Here is a 20,972-nt window from a genome sequence, read left to right on the forward strand (position 1 = left end):
GCTCTTGTAGACCAGGCTGGTCTCACTCACAGAGATCCACCTGCCTCTGCCTTCCAAGTGCTGGGATTAAAGGCGTGCACCACCACCGCCCAGCTGTAATGCTCTTTTTAAATTTCAGTTTTCTCCTTCTAGTTTTGCATGGGTTCTCCAAGCACAAATACCTACATGCCTCCTACAGCTTCAAGCACGGAACTCAGGTTGGCAGGCTTGCACAGCAAATATTCTTAACTGCAGAGCATCTTTCCAGCTCCAGTCCCTCCTTGAGATTCAGCTATACGGAATTTTCTCATTTAGTGATCAATGGGGTATCGTCCAGCCCATGGTGGATGGTGCCATTCCTGGGCAGGTGGTCCTGGGTTCTATAAGAAAGTGGGCTAAGCAGGCCAGGCAAAGCAAGCCAGTAAGCAGCTCTCCTCCGTGGGCTCTGCAATAGTCCCTGCTTCTGGGATCCTGCCCCGTTTTGAGTTCCTGTCCTGACTTCCTTCAGTGATGAACAGCAATTCTGAAGATTAAACCCTTTCCTCCCCACGTGCTCTTTGGTCATGGTGTTTTGTAGCTGCAATAGAAAACCTTAGACAAATACCCAGCCCACTGCAACTGGTTTTATGGGGTGTTTGGGGATCAAATCCAGGTCTTTATGCATATTAGGCAAGTACTTTACCAACTAAGCTACATCTACAACCCTGGAAATCTCTTTATATCCATCTGTACCTCAAAGCTGAGTGTTAGACCTATCACACAACAAAATTATTTAATGTTTCTATATCACAAGCCAAATCTTTCCAAGTATCCATAACTATACCTCAGGGTTTTCTGTTCATTTCCAGAGAGGATATTTTAAATGCCTTTTTGGGGCTGGAGGCCCAGTTCAGTCACAGACACTTGCCTAGCATATGTAAAGACCCTTGGTTTGATCCCCCACCATCCATACACATTTCCACAAAATGCTTTTCTGAAAGAGGCTGCAAGGACTTATCTGCTGCCCAAGGAGGAGAAACAGCCAGGAGCCTAATATGATGTAGTGGCATAGATAGCAAGAAATGCAGCAGCATGACAAACATGGGGACCCAAATCCTGCTTTGGATGGGGAACGCATGCACAGCCTCAATAGCTCAGCAGTCTCCACTTCCCCTCATCACACAGAATGTCAATCTCATCCCTCCTCGCTCCTTCCTCTGCTGCATCTCCCTCCAGGGTCCTGCCACTAAAAGACACTCCAATCTGTTTTACATCATCGCCTCCCTCACCACAGTGTCTAGTTTGCTGTCACTGCTAACACCCAAGCTGAAAACCCTGCTAACCACAAGCTTGGGGTATGTGCAGGTTTACAGTCCATTGTAACTGATTTGCTGATTACCTGCCAGTTCTGTTGTAAATAACAAGACCATCAAGGATATCATGGCTGAGGAAGGCGACAGCTAGTAATGCTTGGAGAGGCCTTGATAAATGCTAGAGTGATCAAAATCCAAATCTATGTGGGAAAGGTATCAGAGCTGAACAGGTCTGTGAAAGCTCTGACCTCCAGCAGTGACCTCATTTGGGAAAAGGGTTTCTGTAGGTATGGTCAAGTTGAGATAAACTACTCATACAGTAGAGTAGATCCAAATCACTCTGACTGGTGTCCTTGTACACAGACACACAATGGGAAAAGTCATGAGAAGATGAAGCCAGAGAATGGAGAAATAAGTCTATAAACAACAACTATCGACACCTGATACTGGGAGAAACGAGAACTCTCCTAGGCCACAGTGGAGGAACTTGACGACACCTGGATCTTGAACTTCTGGCTTCCAAAACATAAAAAAAATTTAAAGTATATGTAAAGTACTGTGTAGCTGCTCTTAAGCAGTACTGAAAGCTAAATGGGCACACATACAAATGGGACCCTACCTTCCGCAAACTGAGATGGTGTTAGTTATCTTCACCTGGGACTCACATGACTTCAGCCACCAAGTTCTCATTGAGCAGTTTTATAGTGAGGTTGGAAAATAAACCCTTGTAAAGCTCTGCAAAGAGTCTGGGTTCAGAGATAAAGTACAGGCTAACTTCTGACTTCCACATACACCTGCAAACATGTGTGTATGCACATACACACATATTAAACAAAAAAAGCAATGCTGGCAGTGGTGGTGCACACCTTTAATCCCACACTGGATAGGCAAAGGCAGTCAGATCTCTGGGTTTGAGGTCAGCCTGGTCTACAGAACGAGTTCTGGGACAGTCAGGGCTGTTTGGGGGGGAAAGAAATGTCTAATTGTAGAGTGTCATTAATCTCAACTCTCATTTGTTTCAGGCAGGAGCATTCCTGTCACTTAATAAGCACCGAGTGTTTTAAATACTCTGACTCTCTTAGTTTCCATTCAGAATCACACAAGTGGATTCAGTGTAAATAATCCCAGGAAACAGTATCTTCATACTACTTCAAGTTCTCAGAACACAAGGCCAGGGTGGCTTGCCCGAGTCATACTATCCAGGAAAATCTCCTCACTCAATGAGCACAGCAAGAGCCAAAAACTCTTTAACTTTCTCTCCCGAAATGTTTCTATGGGAGGACCATGCCATCAGCTCCAATGTACAGGGAATTCTCAGTGCTGTTAACACTGTAGGAATGGATGAAGAAAGCTGATCCACTGGAACTGGCATATGGGAAGAGTTGGAAAAGTGACATCCTTGCACAGAGCAGATGCCATGTTGGTTCTGGTAGGTAGAGTCAGCCAGGAAGGAGGAGCACATACTGTTGAGCACCTCCCAGCTGCAGTCCAATGCCCTGGAGTAACCCCAAACATTGCCCTTTCCTGTGGGACATAGATCCCAACTGGGAATTTGCTGAAAGCCTTGGGAACATCCCCAGAGGTGACATATGCAAATATGAAAAATAAGTCTGAGGGATATAGTGGCTTCTGAGGCCCAATGAGGAGAATGCAGAAGACTAGGTTTACAAGCCTTTGGGTTCTCTGATGAGCCACAAGACTAGGCTCAGCCACACATCAGGACTGGCAGCTTCTTTATACTCCCATGCTGGATCTGAAAACATGTTTTCAGGAACAGGTACCAGTCAATGAAGGAAAACAGAATGACAGTCACGGCACCCACGCTCTATGTGTACAGCATCCACACATTGGACACACATCTTCAAAATACACACATAGCAGCTACATATTCACACAAAGCACTTATCCTACTGCACACATAGCTGCCACACACTGCATGTGCAGTAGTACCCATACTCTGAACTCATAGTACTCACACACTACACACAGCACTGACAAAGCATGCATACCACATACTATCCACACTAGCACATACAGCACTCACACTAATAACACTCACACACTGCACACACAGCACCGACACTCTGAACTCACAGTATCAGTATCTTATATCACCAACGCACTGCACACACAGCACCCATAAACTACATGCAATGAAAATAACTATTCATAGTATCTACATGTTACATGCACAGTAGCCACAAAAATGCAGGTGACTAAGAGCATCAATACATAAAGAAGGAAATAGACAACAATTCAGGACACTTCATCTGTGATCATGTGTTCCTCATAATACTGTTTTTCCTTTCTGCATCTTCCTTTCTTCTGCCCCAGTGTCTTTCTGACCTTTGATGTCTTGGAACTCTGGGCACTTGCTCTCTGTGACCATCCCTTCTTCTGTGGCTATGAGGGATGCTGGTCAAGGAATGGTTACTATGAATGACAAAGTTGCATTTGAAAAGAGAGATTTTTGAATGCAGCAGAGGCTTAGGTGACCCAAGGCTTCCTTGTGACCAGACCTCAGTGTGGAGTCTCAGACAGGTGTTTTGGCTTTATATACATAAAGTCCAAACATTAAGATTATCTTGAGGTTGAGCAGGTCCCCTTGAAATATAAGTAAATATAAGTATTTAAAAGGTCACAGATTCTGTTTAAAACTGGAAAATGAAGAATGCCAGTTGCACCAGCAAATTGTTCCCAATTTGTCCTCATCTTTAAATGAAGATGAGTAATTTCTTCTTTCAGAAATTCCCAAACTGGCTTTGAACTTCCTAAATAAAAGCGTACTGCCACTCACAGGCTTCAGTGCTTTAAATGGGATAGAATGAGAACACAGAACAGACCTATTTTGAGCACCAAGACAAGACTGTGGACCACTTTCTCTTTACAGCTCATTTTCAGCGGGTATACGGTAGAGACAGTCCAGTGTTCAGCCAGACCTAAGCCTCGTGGGATGACCATTCTGACATCTCACGGACCGGAGGACACTCAGCAACCACAAACCCACTGAAATTATACATACCAAAGTTTTGTGCAACAGACCTTGAACCTCTGTTTTACTGTAAGCAATCAGACCCCTAGCCTTTGTTCCTCCAAGACCGATGTCCCCACACTGCCCAGCTGCACTAGTAATGTGAACAGTTCTGTTTTCTGGTTCCACCACTGTTCATATTGTCCTGACAGCCAGAATGGCCTCATTCCCCACTCCCCCGGGTGCTGGGAATGAAACCCGGGCCTCACACGTCACAGGCAGGCACTCTACTGCTGAGCTACACCCCCAGTCCTTAACTCCTTTTCTGTTCTCATGTATTTGTTTAGCATGCGAATGAACAGTATATAGCACACATGTGGAATTCAAAGGACAGTGTGCAGGAGTCAGTTTTCTTCTCCTGCCTTGTGGGTCTGGAGAACTCAACACGGGCGGATGGGCTGGGCAACAAATGCCTTTACCCACTGAACCATCTCATCCATGCCACACTCCATTCCTTAACCTCCACTGAGCAGGGGGGCCTGTGGCTGGTTATTAATTATAGATGGTTCTAGAAAAATCTGTTGTCTGCCTGTGACCCCACAGCCCACAAATCTGACAGGATCTTCAGACTTTTTTTTTTTTCCGAGACAGGGTTTCTCTGTGGCTTTGGTGGTTGTCCTGGAACTCACTTTGTAGACCAGGTAGGCCTCAAACTCACAGAGACCCACCTGCCTCTGCCTCCCGAGTGCTGGGATTAAAGGCATGAGCCACCACCACCTGGCGATCTTCAGACAGACTTCTTAAGAATTCAACAGTGTGTCATCTGTGTAACCCTTGGTGGGATTTTTTTCAGGAAAATCAGGGAAGTAGTCACTCAACCATGTAGACAGGTAGATGCGTGTCTGGATAAATTACTGTTCTGCCAATGAAGAGCTATTGCTTTGCTCTCCAAGCCCCAACAGATACGTAAAAGTGAACATTAAGAGTAGAAAATATCTGGGGCTGGAAACATGGCTTAGTGGTTAAGAGCATTTGCTTCCCTTCCAGAAGGCCTGAGTTCAGTTCCTAGGACCCACCATAGGAACAACCATGTGTAATTTCAGCTCCAGGGGATCTGATGCCTTACTCTGGCCACCTCCACTCACAAGGCAGACAGGCAGGCAGACAGGCATTTTCTCTCTCTCTTATAGATAAATGCAAAATTAAAAAAATGGACAGTTATCAAAGACTGTAGATTAAATCCCCAGTTCTCCTATTGTCCTATACAAAGACAAGTAATCTGTTCACAAGCAAGGGGACCATGCTACCCAAGTGTATCCACTGTTCATGGAGACAGCTCTTGGACATGTTGGACTAGTAGTTACATTTCAGTGGTAGAATAAAGTGGAAGGCGGAGTCAAACCCCCAGTACCATCACCACTACCAAAACCAAAACTAAACTAAACCCCCCACACAGTCTTAAACCCCTGTACACAGTCCAAAATACAAGAGCAACTTTCTCTGAACATCTAGACACAGAGATAGACACAGGGCCTAAGGGATATATTAGGAGACATCTGGCATTAAGTGCAAGAGACCATACTTCTTCAGAATTAGAGGAAGAGATGATGAAGGAAACTAAATGGCTTACAAACAAACGTCTACCCCATGCCAAGTAGCAATATTATCTAAACTTTTGCATAAATTAAATTAATTCACACTTAAGATAGGATTTCACTATACCACTAGAACTTATGTAAAATAGACTAGCTTCAAACTCACAAAGCTTGCCTGCCTCTGCCTCCTGAGTACTGGGCTTAAAGGCACACGCCACCATGTCTGACTAAATTAAGATAATTTTAATTTTTTTTATGTCCATGGGTGTGTTTTCCTGAATGTATGTATGTGCACCACTTTTCCACCTGATGTTTTTAAGGGCCAGAAGAGGAACTGGAGCTACAGATGCTTGTGAGACACCATGTGGACAATTGGAATCAAACCTGGGCCCTCTGATAGAGGTGACAGTGCTCTTAACCCTGAGCCATCTCTCCATCTCCCTTATCTTTTTTTGGGGGGGGTATATCTTTAGAGCCTGTGCTGGAACTTGCTCTGCAGACCAGACATACCTCAAACTCAGAGATCTATCTGTCTACTTCTGCCTCCCAAGTGTTGGGATTAAAGGTGAACTCCACCACAGCCAGATGCCTACCTTTTTGGTTTTTCAAGAAAGGGTTTCTCTGTAGCTTTGGAGCCTGGAACTCACTCTGTAGACCAGGTGTGCACCACCACTACCCACCTAAGATATCTTTTAAAATACATCATTCGTGTGAATTTATGCATCTTTCCTATTTTGTGGGTAATTGAAATGACAGCCAGAAGTTAGAGGACTACTGGCAGAAAATGTAGAAGAAACTCAGTATGCCACCTGGGCACCTGTACACGCAGCAATTAAGATAGCTGCGGAACCATGTCACTGCTTTCAAAAAGCAAAGAGGGGTCTCCCCACAGAAGGGGCTGTGTGCTGAAGACAAACTAGAAAAGGTAGAATATAAACTTAATCACATCTCATGACCAGCACGACTACCTGTCTGTCCTCGATCTGTCAGCTCTCACCAGCAATCCAATATCCACAAAGCAGAGGAAGACACATCTAACTGGGTGCAAGCTCTGAGTGAAAACGTTGAAGGCCACTGCCTCAGGTTACCTGGAGAAAATCCAAGACCCTCTTCAACTTGCCTACTTTCTCTGAGATGCTTCTCACCCACATTTATTGTCACATTAGTTGTGTCCCCAGAATGACCCAAGGTCTTATCTGTAGCAGGTTTTGAATGCTAAAAAAAAAAAAAAAAAAAACAGCCATAAGAAACCCTTGGGACAGGCATGATGGTGTATATATCTCTGACTCTAGCTTTCAGGAGACAGAAGGATCTTGAGTTCCAGACCAATAAGTATGGGCTACGTAGCAAGATCACATCTCAAAAACTGAAGAGAGGGAAAAAATAATGAAGAAAAGCCAGAATGTCTGCTAACACAACTCATAAAATGCATCTGTCAAAACACAAAAAGCTGTAAAATAGCACTTAAAAACGAGAAAATTGCCTCTAATTGAAGCCAGCCTGGGCTAAAGAGTACAACCCTATCTCAGAAAATAAAGAGGAGAAGGGAGGAAAGAAAGGAGTTAATGCTCTACCAACTCCATATTCCCAGATCCCAGTTCTTATGACAAGTTCAGGACCAAACTGATCAGGTCAAAGACAGCAGCAACAACAAGACAGAAAATCATGACTGGAACAAGTTGGCACTGTGTCAGACTTGTCTTTTGGTTTTAATAGAACATTTCCCTTATCTGTTTATTCTTAGGGGTCAGGCCACTCAGCAAACTCTAGGAACAAAAATTTCCACCCACTCCCAGCCAGGAGATAGACTTTAAGGGAAATTCTAAATCCTTTTTTGTTTCATTTTGTTTTTTGAAGACAGCTTTTCTTCGTGTAGTCCTGGCTGTCCTGAAACTCACTCTGTAGACCAAGTTGGCCTCAAACTTAAGAGATCTGCCGGCCTCTGCCTCCCAAGTGCTGGGATGAAAGGCGTGCACCACCACCGCCAGCCCCAGCTTCAAGGGGAAATTCTTAACAGCCCACCATCACTACAGAGAATTTAAATTAGAGTATGTTTTTAGAAAAGAATAGAAAGCCTACTTTTTTTTTCAAAAATGAGAAAAAAAAAGACAAAACAAAACACGAAGGCCCTGGAACAGGAGCTTGAGGCAGGTGCTAGGACCCTGGTGTGTAAATTAGACGAGACAATGGTTTCTTTCTTAAACTTTCTTCTCACTAACAGCTAAGAGGGTAACTAAGCACAGAAAGTGACTACACTGTGAGGAATTAGCTCAAGTATTTTTTTGCCCTATACACTAAATGGGACTCTTCAGTTCTCAAAGGCTGGTCTAAGACCTCATGGAGTACAGTACAGCAGCTGATCGGTGCCCCAGAAACCAGACCACAGGGACAGAGTGGCCCAATTACCCTTAATTTGAAAACCCCCCACACAAGGAGAAAGTCAGGAAGTTCGCTGTTAATATATATAATTCAGCTTAGCAGTATTTGTAAATAAGACATCTTCAGCAGTAACAGACGACACCCCCCCACACACACACACACACACTTTCGGGCACTGTCTATGAATCTTTGAAGCATTTTCTCCATTTCTTGATGTGTATGTCCTGGTTTCTCTGTTACTGTGTGAGCACCAGAAGTCACAGGGAAGTGGACAGGATTGGCCTGACCCTGGCATAGCCGATTGATGCAGGGTACTGAGTATCACCTGTGGCCCTGGTAACAGCTGACAAGTCAGGAAGAGATGAGATTGGGGTCCGGACACAGGACAACTTTACATTTACATAAAGCAATGGAACATGAATAGAAATTATCTCAGCAAAGTTCTTACATTCCATTGTCAGTGTCAGTGAGGAGCTTAATTAAATGTTGTCCTCAGGCAGGCCTGAGGCAAGACTGGATTTTGGATTTCTAGAAATCCAAAGTGAGTTCTTTCTACTATTCTAAAGAGAAAACTAGCAGTAACCCTCCCCCCATGTTGTTTCTCTTCAGAAAAAAAATATGGGAACAATTACAAGCTTTTCAAAGATAATGCTAAACCTCTATCTACAATAAATAACGTCTACCTAAGTACCACTATCATTTGCTCAATCTTTTCTGCAATAATATGGGAGATGCATCCTAAACTTTTCAGTTCAAAGTACCTAATATCACAAAACATGGCAAAACGGAGGAATCCTACTATAATAAACTTTGCTTCCTCATTCTCGTGGAAACCCTTCCATAAAATTCCTTTTGGTGAACAAACTATTCTCTTGCCGAGTGGAAACACTGCCTTGCACAGGCAGGATGAGGACCAGCAAGAGCGAAATTCCTGAATCTGCACCCAAATGGGAAGTTAGCCTAGAGGATGGATCCAATCCAACATTCTACAAGCCAGACAATGCACCCACAGGAGTGAGTGCTCGGTGCACAGGTGTCAGTGCCTAGGCGGTTCACTAAACCCATTTTCGAATTACCATTTCTTTAAACATGCTGATAGCAACCTTGCCACGGTAACCTTCACTAAATGCACGCTGAGGTTGTAGCGTTGAGAACCGGAGGAAATTCATTGAGAATTTCAGTCAAACTTTCTTCTGTTTCTATTTCTTCGGGTTAGAAATTATCTGTCCTTCGCCCCATTTAGCTTGTTCCCGGGCTCCCGGATTCAGTCCTATTGTGTGTGGCTGGTTCCGCCTACTAATAGTGAAATCGCTAGCCACACCAGGGAATCCCCCAACTAGCCAGAACCCTCTCCATGGTGCAGAAAATTCCGGTTTTGCCCTCGGGATTGAGTTGTCGGACACTGACTTTCGCTAACCTGTGAAACTGACAGGTCTATTTACTGGGAAACAAAGACGCGACTCGTAGCGGACCCGGTTCCCCTGTGCGCCCCGTGCGCTCCGAGCGCCGCGTCTTATCTGCGCTCCCCTCTCCACCGCACCGGGAGGGCCCTGCACCCCAGTTCGGTCCAAGATTAAAATGGAAATCTAATACGACCGGCATTCAGCTTCTGGAGAGACAATGACCCCTAAGACCCCCCCCAGGGCCCACCTCCCGCAGTTCTGACTCTTGGCAAACTCGGCGCGGGCGGGTCCGGGTGCGGCTCCGCTGCGCGGGCGGGGGACGCACGGGGCGGCGCGGGCGGGGGGCACAGAGACGCCCCCGGGGCTGCCTCCTGGGGCCAGGCGTTGACGCAGCAGAAATTATCAGCTGGAAAATTCCCCTTTCGGAGGTGACGAAGAGGGACCCCGGCGGTCGCAGTGGCTGCCGGTGGTGCCACGGGTCCAAGGGTTCGGGCAGCTCCGTTCCGCGGCCGCCTCTGCGATCAGCCCCGCCGGGACCTGCCGCGCCGCCCCGCCCACGCCACTCGGGCCGTGGCCCCACCGGCCTGGGTCTCCGTCCGCGTTGTCCCCGGGCGCCATCGCCCCCAGGAGGGCGCCCCCGCGAGGCGGGACGGGGCGGGGCCGGTGGCAGGGCGGGGGCGCGCCCTGGCTCACAGCAGCCAGGGCTGCAGCTGTCCGGCCCCCGCCCGGCCGGGGCTCCCGCTCCGGCCAGGGCTTCGGCCCCGGCCCCGGCGTGGTGCGCCAGCCCGGCCGCGCGGACAATGAAGCTGGCGCAGCTTACCTGTGACCCCATGGGGCGCCGGCGCGGGCGGGCGCCGTGGCCGCGGACCAGTGTTCGCGCGGCCACCGGCGAGCGCTACGTCCGGGAGGGTCCGAGCTGCGCGCTCGCCCTGGTGGCTTGGTCCGCCCGCCCGTCCGTTCGTCCGTCCGTCAGGCCGGCGCGCGCCCCCGCGCTGCTCCAGCCCCGCGGCCCCCGCGCGCCCCGCCCGCGGCCCCTGACCCCGCCCCCAGCGCGCGCCCGGCCGGCGCTGATTGGCCCGTGCTGCGCCCTGGCCTCGGCCACCGCCCCAGCCCCGCCCCCGCCCCCGCCTGCCGGCCCCGCCCCCCGCTCCGGCGGCAGGGCGCAGCGGACTGGCCGGGGCCGAGTAGCCGCCGGTGCTCCGGCGGCCCACCGCCCCCACCCCCGCGGGGCCGGACAGCGGAAGTGCGGGCTGGAGCTCGCTGGGCATTGTGGGAAGCCCCCTCCCATGGGCTTGCGAGTGGCAAGGAATGGGGTCCGTGGGTCCGACGCTCCCGCCCTGCGGGATCGCGCAGCCGGAGACCACCTGATGGGAGAGGTGGGCTGGACAAGGGCACCGCAGCACGGGTCGGGTTGGCGCACCCCGCGTTGTCTGGGGACGCACGAGACCCAGGGTCATGGCTGTCTCCGAACCCCGAGGAGCCGTCGCCGTACGCGCGTCTCCCAAACTTAGCGACTTCCAGGCGCGCCATGGCGGTTCGGCGGGCCTCATGCTGAGCGGAGAAAAACGCGCTCTAGGGGCGCGGTGCCCAGAAGGAGCTGGTCACTGTGCACCCCCGCCATCCGGGGACCTGGGCGCTCTCGCAGAGATGCGCGCGTTGAGAAGGGGGCCACGTGGCGGTGCCTGCAAGCGATACTCATATTTGGCCAACTAGGAGCATTGGCTGCCGCACGTCGATCTTGTCTTCCAACTGCCGGTGAGGGCGTGGGGCTCAGACAAGGGGCGAGAACCTTGTCTTGGCCCGCAGCTCCCAGCCAGTGATCGCATCTCGATTCCCGTAGAGCTAGGGATGGGTATCTTCACCCCGCCCCCAGTGGTGCGGTGCCGCGCGTCCCTTCTTGCGTCCTGTGTCCTCGGGTCGTTGGGGAGCTGGAACGGGTAGCGTACGTACATTTCTGACTGGCTTGCGCGAGGGGTTAAAGGCCACCACACTCCCTCCTGGGCACAGCGGTGGAAGGGAGGTGAGCCTGTAGCTGACCAGAGGCGTAGGGGAGTTGAGCCTTGCCGTGCCAACCAATCGCGATTCGCATTGGCCTGTCCGCTCCCTGCCTCCTCGAGGGGCCAGCGCCACGGAATTCCTCTGGAGGTGGGAGGCGCCCGCCCTGATGGAGGATTTCTCATGTTGTGTGAGGAGGCATTCACGGGCGGCAGTGGGAGGGCTGACTGAAGGGGATTCTCCTTGAGTGAGCAAGGGCGAGCAGAGGTCTGGCAGTCAAAGATGAAAGCCTGGGATACTCCCTCACACTTCGTTGGCTCCAAACCCTCCCCACCCCTCACCAGGCATCTAGGCTGGCACTCATGGCCCAGGTGTCCCTAGCCTCATTCTTTCTGCTGAGGCACCCTCTTGGCACAACTGGTCTGAAGCAAGCCCCCTCCCTCCCCCCTCACACCCCTGTGTGCCTATCCTTGGAGAAGTAGAGCGGGCACAGTTCTGACATACTGCTCCTGACCTCCAGGAGGGTCCATCTGTATATACCTCCCTCTGAGGGGACAAAGAGCACTGCCTGTAGATAGTCCTTCAGACCGGTCTCCTTTCCCGATTTGGTCTCTGTTGCAGCCCATGAAGGAAGTAAAGCATGAGGAAAGACCTCTACAGTCGCTCTTCCCTCAGAGAGAGCCCCAGTTTTTCCCAAGGTAGCTAGGCACCCAAGCCATCATTCATGAAGGATTGTGTTGATGTTACGATGTCTGTTTTCCATGCAGAGCAATAGAAGAGCCTAGCCCATGAACACAATGGGACTCAGTCATCCCTCAGGAAGCCCATTAAAACCAAGCCTGTGTCTAACACTAACAGGCCCACTTCATATGCCAAAAGGGCTACTCATGTTCCTAGGAAGTCTTCTTGAACTCTGAAATGAGTCAAGGCAGAATAGATAACCCCTTTCTCTAATACTCGTACACACTTGCACCTCCACCCCAGAAACTCTACCAGAAACAAGACCCCTGTCTTTTCTGCTCCAAAAGCCAACAGCAGGACACTGGGCCTGGACATAAAGACAATACAGCTTGTAAACAGATTGAAGAACAATCCCCCTGAGATGAGACAGACCCACCCTATCTTGTTCTGCAAGCTAATAAACCCCATAATTGTTTAAAAACCCAAACAGCAGCAACTGCAACTTCTTGGCAGATATGAGGGTAAGGGGAGTGTCATAGCGCTGAGCTGGCCCAGGCATCGTGATGTGTCTGCTTTGATGTGTTGCTTTACCACCATGGCTCAGGAACTCACACGAGGTGCCCTGCCTTAGAGATGGCTCTTTAGGATGAACAGATATGTTGGCCTCAGTTGCACTCTGACTGTTGGGGCCTAGCCCCGACAGGGTCTCTGAGTTGTTTGTCAGCTGATAGTCACAAGTGCATCCTGTTTTCTAGTCCCGGCTTACTGCCCCCGCATTGCCCCACTGACATCAACATCTAGCAGGAGGAAAACACGCTCTCTTCTTATTACTGTGTTGCAAGACTATATATAAGACCGCTCCCAAGCCGGGCGTTGGTGGCGCACGCCTTTAATCCTAGCACTCGGGAGGCAGAGGCAGGCGGATCACTGTGAGTTCGAGACCAGCCTGGTCTACCGAGTGAGTTCCAGGACAGCCTCCAAAGCCACAGAGAAACCCTGTCTCAAAAAAAAAGACTGCTCCCTCCTACAAGAGAGAGACCCCTTAGCACTTGCAAAATAAAGACACTACTTAGTACAAACATCTGGACATCTGGTCTTTCTTTTCCTGATACCTCGGAGTTGCTTGTGGTGTAGGCGCCACAATTGGAGGTCCCACCGAGATCCAAAGAGACTTGAAAGACTGGGAAAGATCAGCCAGAAAGAAGACTCAGGAGAGACTCGAGAAAGAAAATAATTTTAAAAAAGGTACCTTGGCCGGGCGTTGGTGGCACAAGCCTTTAATCCCAGCACTCGGGAGGCAGAGGCAGGCAGATCTCTGTGAGTTCGAGGCCAGCCTGGTCTACAGAGTGAGTTCCAGGACAGCCTCCAAAACAATACAGAGAAACCCTGTCTCGAAAAACCAAAAAGAAAGGTACCTCAACTTCTAACAGTAAAATTGAATGGTCAAATCCCCAGGCTTTTGCTTGAGAGATCACCTTCTAAGGACAAGGTATATTAAATTAATCTCCAGCCTTTCACCTGATCCATTGAGGTCAGGAAAGTAAAGGGGAACTGAGAGATCACCCTCAAAGGCTGGCCAGCAAGTAAGACTATGAGGGTGTATTGGAAAGGGGTACCAAGTTAGGGGTACCAGGTAAAATCTCCAGGCCTTCTCCCGCAAGGTCGGGAAAGGGGAACCTGAGAGATCACCTTCAGTTGGAGGGTGGATTGAGTAAATCTTAAGGCTTTTGCCTGAGAGATGATCCTCGGTTGGAGGATGGATTGAAAATAGGTGAATTGAAAATTGGTAACAGTTAGTAAACGAGGTACTGGTATTAAGTGAAAAGAAAAAAGGTAAAAGTATATGCAATGGAAAATACACGGAGAGTCTGGATACTGTGTGCTGTTGTGTTGTCTTTAAACTGTTTAATTGCTAAGAAAGAAACAAAAACTACTATCTGTGTCATCAATCCCGACACCCTCCGCACATTCTCGGATACAGGCTGCGCAGCAGGCACGCCAGCATGTCTCAGGAATTCACACCAGGTGGCCTGTCTTAGAGATGGCTCTCGAGGATGAACAGATATGTTGGCCTCATTTGCACTCTGACCATGGCATTCAGCATCCATAGCAAGGGTCTGTCAAGGTTCAATGAAGATAGGCATAATCCTTGCTGTCAACGGTGAGTAGTAGAAAAGACATGTGAACAGACATATGGCAACCCTGTTGAGGTCGTTGCCTAGTACCCCCAGGAACTGCAAAGATGGCTCAGTGTTTAATAATAGTGTTTGCTTAATGCTCTTGCATAGGACTCATTTAATTCTCACTCAACATCCATGTTGTGGTGGCTCACAGCTGCCTGTAATCCCAGCTCCAGGAGAGCTAACATCCTCTTCTGGCCTTGATAGGCAGCCAGCTGCACATGTACACACACACACACACTAAAAAAAAAGTCCGAACCAGGTGTAGTGGCATATACCTTTAATCCCAGTACTTGGGAGACAGAAGCAGATTACTATCTCTGAGTTTAAGGGCAACTTGGTCTACAAAATAAGATCCAGGCCATTCAGTAAAACCGTATCTTAAAAAACTAACAGCAGCCAGGCATTAGTGGCATACGCCTTTAATTCCAGTACTCGGGAGGCAGAGGCAGGCAGATCTCTGTGAGTTTGAGGCCAGCCTGGTCTACAGAGCAAGTTCCAGGACAGCCTCCAAAACAATACAGAGAAACCCTGTCTCATAAAACCAAAAAAAAAAAAAAAGAGTGCCATATGGACCAGGTGGTGGTGGCACACGCCTTTAATCCCAGCACGCGGGAGGCAGAGACATGCGGATCTCTGAAGTTCAAGGCCAGCCTGGTCTACAGAGCGAGTTCCAGGACAGGCTCCAAAGCCACAGAGAAACCATGGGAGTGGGGGCATGTGGCTGGCCAAGTCCAGCATCCCCTGTAAACCTTAGAGAACCCCATGTGCTGCTTGCTTTGCTGCTACCCTGCCCTCCACAAACACACCATGTGGCTCTCAAGGGGCAGAGGAACAAAAAGAGGTCCAACCTCAGGCAAGTGGTGTGAAACAATAGAGAAATCAGGGACTTACTTACATTTAGCCTCAAGGTCTGCTTTGTAAGTAATAACCTGGGGAGGTGCTTTGGAACAGAAAATTCCAGAAGAACAGCAAAATATCCCTATGTATCTAGTAGAGGCGTCACCCCATGTACCCTGTCATCGCTAGACATCCTCCCCCAAGGCACCATTTCCTCATCTACCTCCAGCTGGGATTTCTGTAGCTGTCTTTGTCTCAGTCACTGGTCAGAGAGACTGCCTGTTTATCCTCCAGCCACTGGTGTTGCTCAGTCGTCCCCATGGCAACAGCCCTGGGAGTCCTGCCCCCTTCCAGAAACGGCCCAGAACCTGTCCCTGCCCTCTCCAGGACTCTGCTGGAAGTCCCTATCTAGAGAGGCCAAGAGCAGGGAGGGAAGAAAGGTTACTCCTGTGGGCTGGGGACACTGGGGCTGCCCAGGGAACCGCCCACCACACATCACCCTGGTTCCCTAGTGGAACTGAAGCCTGCCTTAGTCTGCAGCAAAGATCAATCCATGGCCACGGGAAGGGCTCCTCACCCAGGCTTTTGTAATGTGGGCTTCCTGGGCATAGCTTGGCCAGGTCTAGAGCCATCTGGACCTGCCCTCCTGTCCAGGCCTCCACAAGACTGTCCTCCAGAGCTGCTCCAGGCCAGAGGCTACCTGCCAATCCCATGACTGCCCCACCCCAACTGTCCTCCAGGCTTGTGCCCCTGCCAAGCCCCAACTGCCACTCCAGCTGCTATTGCCAACTGTCGCCCCATCTCCATTCCAAGTGCTCCCTCACCCCCAACTGTCCTTCCAAAGTACCATAGCCAACTGGCAGCTCCTTGCTTTCTAAGCCATGCCTCCTATCTACCAGCTATGGGGGGGGGGGGGCTTAGCATTCCAGAATTCCCTGCATTTTCAACCATACTGGAAGGAGCAAAGCCACACCTGCTGTATTCCTGGTTCACCACGGGCTGGGGGGAAGGAGAGGTACTGAACCTCAAGACCAAGAGAATAAGTTGGGGGCCAGGCCTCAGCAGACCAAGGGGGAGAGTCAGTGAAAGAACAGAGCAGAAGCAGAGGATGTGTCAGCCCACACCCTTTGCTAGGCTTAGCACAGGGGCAAGAAGCAGCCACAGTGCCCAGTCAGAACCAACTATATGCTTTGGGTAGAGACAGACCTTACCAGGCTGTGTGGTAGAGCTGAGAGTTTCTAAGCAGCTTGTCCCTGGGAAGGTCTTGGCATAGATCAGAAAGAGTCCTGCTCCCACCATACCCTCAGGCGCCCACCGGCCTTCCACACTAAAGCAGGACCCTGCTGCCATGTCTCAGCTGATGTCCTGGGGCCACCATAGACTGTCTTTTTTTTATGGTTTTTTGAGACAGGGTTTCTCTGTGGCTTTGGAGGCTGTCCTGGAACTCGCTTGGTAGTCCAGACTGGTCTCGAACTCACAGAGATCCGCCTGCCTCTGCCTCCCGAGTGCTGGGATTAAAGGCGTGCGCCACCAATGCCCGGCTCATAGACTGTCTCTTAAGAATAGATTTTCCACACAAGTTCTAGCCATTTCTCCAGCTCCCAGCTGTGGTCTTCTTTCCCCTTCTGCATCCCCAAAGCACCTTCTCCACCTTTATCCAGTAGTCTCTGTGACACGTCACACATATAAAGGAATACTTGCCTCATCCAACCACACTCAGAAGCCTTGGTACTCAGTCTCTCCCTGAACCTACTTGACAGGTTGCCATCCTGGCTAGGCCAGGGCACATAGAAGTACCTGGAGCCTTCACCAGGCCTTGGGGAGAGAAACTGTTGTTGGCCTTACTGGTGCAAGTCGGGGGCTGTATTTCCAGAACAGGCAATGAGGACTGGGCCTTAGTCCCAGCTTTAAAGCCACTGCATCCCAGAGGCTACAACCTTCAAGGCTCACGTTGCACAGGCTGGTGATAGCTCTGCAGATAGCACCACAGGTGAAAAGGGACACCTGTTATGATAAAGCTTGGAGGGGACCTTACCTGGGGGACCTTGGCGGGATTCCATGGCAGATGAGGTTGACCAAGGTGGGGATCAACATGCCAGGCAGACAGAGCTTAAGTGAGAAGTTTTATTAGAAAGGGGAGGGAAGGGAGAAGGAAAGAGAAAAGAGGTTAAGAGACAGAGACAGGACAGAAGAGAAGAGGGAGACAGGACAAGTCCTGTGTGCCCCAGGGGAACAGTCGGAAAGAGAGCTGGGAAGAGAGAGGGAAAAGAGCTCATAAGTGGGCGGGGGAAGAAGGGTCTGTCTTTTTTTGTTTGTTTTTGTTTTTTGTTTTTTTTGGTTTTACGAGACAGGGTTTCTCTGTATTGTTTTGGAGGCTGTCGTTCCACCCGGCCTCGAACTCACAGAGATCCGCCTGCCTCTGCCTCCCGAGTGCTGGAATTAAAGGCATGCGCCACCACAGCCCGGCTTGAAGGGTCTGTCTTTTAAAGGGGTCCTTTGCATCTTCATGCAGACTAGTAGTCATGGAACCCTGCGCTGACCAGAGTCCTGCCTGAGTGCATTCTGCCAGGTGACAGGGGCAGGCCAGCATAATGCCTGAATCCTTACAACACCTGGCTCTGCTTGATATTCCATTTGGGAGTTCCCAGGTCTACCAGCCTGAGACATGCTAGGGAAAGAAAAACTGTTGTGTCAGACTAGTACTAGAAGGAAGGAAAAGGCGGCATATTCCCTGAGTACCTACTATGTGCCTAGCATCTCTCCATGTGAATTACTATCCTGGAGTCACCTGGGCCTTCCTCCTGAGCTAGGGCCTGGGACAGAAAGTAAACAGTGACTGGGGACCACAGAGGACTGTGCAAAGCAGTCTGTCCTGCCTTTTGAGTTGTAGCTCCTCCCTCCCATCAGGAAAATCCTTCTGGGGTTCCCCGGAAGAACCAGAAGATAGCTCAGCAGTTAAAAGCATATACTGCTCCTGTAGAGGACCCAAGTTTGGTTCCCAGCACCCAGGATGGCTGGCTCACAACTGCCTGAAACTCCAGCTACAGGGAATCCAACACCCCTGGCTTCTACAGGTATCGACACTCACATGTACAAACCAAAACGCAGGTACACATAATTTAAAAATAAAACATAGGACCAGGGAAGGGAAGAATAGGAGTTTTGTGGAGATTCTCGGTAAATACCACCTCACCTAGGTGACCCCACCCAGCACTAGGGGGTAATGGTGTAGATTACAGGTACCTCCAAAGTGAGACGGCAAGAGGGCACCTCATCTCTTTGAGATTCTCTCTAAAACTCATTACTTTAGTCATCAGAAAGCACACCCCATTGCAGTAGGAATTCTCTTTAATCTTAATAAAAACTGGAAGTCAGCTATCAGGGGGTGAAAGCTGAAGGATTAGAGAAGCAGAGTGACCAGCCACTAGAGTTCTTACCTCTACCAATGCTCAGACCAAAGGGGTGATCCTGTCCTCAGACTGCCTCCTCAAGACTGATTGCTCCTCAGACTGCTACTCAGACTTCCCTGAACTCTTGTATCTCCCCACCTTATATTCACCTCTCTGCCCAGCCATATCACTCCTGTCTCCACTTCCCTAATGTTGGGGATTAAAGGCCTGTGATCCCAAGTGCTAGGATCATCATTATGTGAGCTCTGTTTCTCTTTTAGACTGGATCCATTTTCGTGTAGCCCAGGATGGTCCACCTGCCTCTGCCACCGCCTGGTTTATTTCCACTTGTAAGAAATAGCACTTCAACAGGGCGGCGGTGGTGCACTCGGGAGGCAGAGAAACAGGAGGATCTCTGTGAGTTCAAGACCAGTCTGGTCTACAAAGCTACACAGAGAAACCCTGTCTTGAGAAAACAAACAAACAGAAGAATTAGCACTTCATGGCAGGACAATGGAGGCACACACCTTTAATCCTTGTACTCCAGAGGCAGAGGCAGGCAGAGCTAGCCTGGTCTACAGAGTGAGTTCCAGGACAGGCTCCAAAACTACACAGAGAAACCCTGTCTGAAAAAAACAAACAGAAAAAAAGACTTAGCACTTCAGCTGGACAGTGGTGGCTTATGCCTTTAAACCCAGCACCCAGGAAGCAGAGGCAGGTGAATCTCTGTGAATTTGAGGTCAGAGCTAGTTCCGGGGCAGCCAGTGCTACACAGAGAAACTCGAAAAACCAACCAACCAATCAAATAAAGGAATTAGCACTTTGGAATTTTCATTACTACCACCCCCCAAACACCACAGACTGGGGGATGCTGTTCTGTGGTGAGCTCTGGGCTCTTGGGCTAACCACAAGATTCACTTGAACACTGTTGAGAGGGCCTGCCACCTTCCATCCTAGCCTCTGTCTACATGGGCACAACCTTGATGGTGCTTCCATTTGGGGCTGCAGAGATAGCTCAGTCAGTAAAGTGCTTGCCATGCTACCAGGAGGACCTGAGTTCAATCCTCAGCACTCACACAAAGAGCTGAAGTGCAGTGACACCTGTGTATCTGTAATGCCAGTGCTGGAAAGGTAAAGACAGATAGGTGCCTAGCTAGTGTATCTAACCTATGTTGGCCTGTTCCGGAGCCCAGATTCCAATAAGAGAACTTATCTTGAAAATAAAATAAAAGGATGGACAGCTCCTAAAGAACTCTTGCCTCCTAGTGGTTCACGACTGCCTTCATGTTACCAGGTGACAATAAATGCTGTGAGATTATTTTTGTTTAAAAAAGTAGTATCTTGCCCGGCGTTGATGGCACACACCTTTAATCCCAGCACTCGGGTGGTAGAGGCAGGCGGATCACCGTGAGTTCCAGACCAGCCTGGTCTACAAGAGCTACTTCCAGGACAGCCTCCAAAGCCACATGGAAACCCTGTCTTGAAAAAAAATCTCAGTTACAAATATCTGTCTACATGCAAATTTTGTGTGTAGACATGCATATATAGCTAGACAGAGAGGCCAGTGAGGGCCAAACTAATGCTTTGTGTGTTAGATAAGCACACTGAGCTACAGTTCCAGAGTATCAGACATCCTCCTCTGGCCTTGTCATCACTGTATGCATGTAGTGCACTTACATTTAAAAATTAATAATGAATATTTAAAATAAAAGATCTCAGTTATGTTTTGTGACTTTCATCATGGCATACCATGACCAGGGCCAGAAGGTACAGAGGGTGATAGTGCAGCCCACTGTACCCTACACGACAGCATATGAGCTCTGGGCTTTGGAGTATTTGCAAAATAGATCCCAAATTCAGATGTGGTTGTGTGAGGGTTGCATTATTGGCTTTGATGAGTACATGGGCCTCATATTAGATGATGTAAGAGATTCATTCCAAAACAAAGTCAAGAAAACAACTGGGCCGGATCATGCTAAAAGGAAATAATATTACTCTGCTTCACAGGTTTCCAACTAGAAACGGTCAAGGACAGGAGGCGTTGAGAAGGCAATACAGTGTTTTTGAAGGTGTCTTCTGCCAGGTGAGGTGGTGCACACCTGTCATCACAGCTACTGGGAAGTCTGAGACAGGAGGATTTATTTATTTATTTATTTATTTATTAATTATATACACAGTGTTGTGTCTGCATGTATGCCTGCAGGGGAGAAGAGGGCACCAGATCTCATTCAAGGTGGTTGTGAGCCATCATGTGGTTGCTGGGAATTG

At 49.3% G+C, this 20,972-nt stretch overlaps 1 protein-coding gene and 1 pseudogene across 1 annotated transcript in view; one reads left to right on the forward strand and one right to left on the reverse strand.

Annotated features, from left to right (window-relative positions):
- Positions 1 to 10,597, reverse strand: part of Zbtb46 (zinc finger and BTB domain containing 46) — a 71,200-nt gene extending 60,603 nt beyond the window's left edge. Inside the window, exon 1 of the mRNA XM_040732691.1 lies at positions 10,440 to 10,597. The gene's annotated coding sequence lies outside the window, so the exon portion shown is untranslated. The remainder of the gene's footprint in view (positions 1 to 10,439) is intronic.
- Positions 10,598 to 20,444: 9,847 nt separating this feature from the next.
- Positions 20,445 to 20,703, forward strand: LOC110341710 (annotated as a pseudogene).
- Positions 20,704 to 20,972: the final 269 nt, after the last annotated feature.

Source organism: Mesocricetus auratus, unplaced genomic scaffold (genome assembly GCF_017639785.1).
Source record: "Mesocricetus auratus isolate SY011 unplaced genomic scaffold, BCM_Maur_2.0 Super-Scaffold_100028, whole genome shotgun sequence".
Taxonomy (NCBI): Eukaryota; Metazoa; Chordata; class Mammalia; order Rodentia; family Cricetidae; genus Mesocricetus; species Mesocricetus auratus.